Genomic DNA, 1,451 nt, shown 5'->3' on the forward strand with positions numbered 1-1,451 from the left:
TATTGATGATACCTGATATGCGAGTGAAGTAAAAGCATCTACTTCATGTATTCTGGTAACTCATCTTCCTGACACTGCTCGATTGGTTGGCCATTGGTAATTGTTGCTGGCAATCCTCTCAATGATTTCATAAGCCTTATTATAAGACTTAGAAAGGAGAGCACCGTTAGCAAAAGTGTCCACCACCATCCTCGTGTGAGCATTGAGACCATTATAAAATGTCTCAAGTTGGATACAATGTGGGATTCCGTGATGAGGGCACTTCCGTAATAACTCTTTGTACCTTTCCCATGCCTCATACAAGGACTCATCATCCATTTGTTGGAAGGCAGTGATCTCGTTCCTTAACTTAGCATTCTTGCTAGGCGGGAAATACTTCATAAGGAATCTTTCTGCTAACTCTTGCCATGTAAAAATTGAGTTTGGTGGCAATGAGTTCAACTAGGCTTAAGCTCTATCCCTTAGTGAATATGGGAATAACTTTAATCATAATGCATCTTCGAGTACTCCGGCTAACTTGAAAGAATCGCTCACCTCCATAAATAGTCTTAAGTGTAGGTGAGGATCTTCGGTAAGCATTCCGCTGAATTGGCCCACTGTCTGAATCATCTTAAACATGACAGGCTTCATCTCGAACTGTTGTGCCTCAATTTCAGGTCTCCTAATACCCAGATTAAGATCATTAAATACTAGCACAACATACTATCTTAAAGCTCTATCCCTATCATCAACAATAAGGATAGAATTTTGAACAGGGTTTGCTCTATTTCCTTGATTTCGATTTTAAAAGTTCATCTCTTCGGTCCTTCTCTAATTTGCTTGTCTTCTTCACTATCGAAAAGTTTGTTCTATCTTAGGGTCTATAGGAAGTAGGTCAATAATCCCGTCAATACTCATAAACACCTGAAATAATCACAGAAAAATTAATTAAGTTAAAAATTAAATAGAGAAATAAACCAAAATGTAAAACTAACAAATTCACAAATAATGACTTTTTAAAATAGTCCCTAGCAACGACGCCAAAAAATTGGAACAACGGAAATGTGCAAGTGTAAAACAATTGCAACAAGTAATAAAGTGACAAGTAAATGTCGTGTAATTGCCCGATTTTGGGCCCAGTCAGAACAGTGGTTTTGGGACCACTAATTTGAGGTCAGAGAAATTATTTTTAATATTATTTTATGTGTTGTGGCATGATTATATGAGAGTATGAAAATTTTGGTGAATTAATTTTAGCGATTTCATGCTTAATTGTGAAAAAGGACTAAATAGCATAAAGTGCAAAAGTCCTATTTTGATAGCTAAGAGTGTCAATGTAACACCCCGAACCCGAAACCGACACCGGAGTCGAACACGAGGTGTTAACTGACTTTAACCCCTTATAAAATTTATTTTCCAGACACTGCCCAAACTGTGTACTAGTCGTTTTAAAAATCATATCTTAAGTTTCG

At 36.9% G+C, this 1,451-nt stretch overlaps 1 non-coding gene across 1 annotated transcript; it reads left to right on the top strand.

The window, feature by feature from the left end:
* Nucleotides 1-244: 244 nt before the first annotated feature.
* Nucleotides 245-351, top strand: LOC121207713 (small nucleolar RNA R71). Its single transcript, XR_005902835.1, has one exon. It is a non-coding gene; the product is annotated as a small nucleolar RNA R71 (small nucleolar RNA).
* The last annotated feature ends 1,100 nt before the right edge of the window (nt 352-1,451 follow it).

The sequence above is a fragment of the Gossypium hirsutum genome, chromosome A01 (assembly GCF_007990345.1).
Source record: "Gossypium hirsutum isolate 1008001.06 chromosome A01, Gossypium_hirsutum_v2.1, whole genome shotgun sequence".
In the NCBI taxonomy this organism is placed as follows: Eukaryota; Viridiplantae; Streptophyta; class Magnoliopsida; order Malvales; family Malvaceae; genus Gossypium; species Gossypium hirsutum.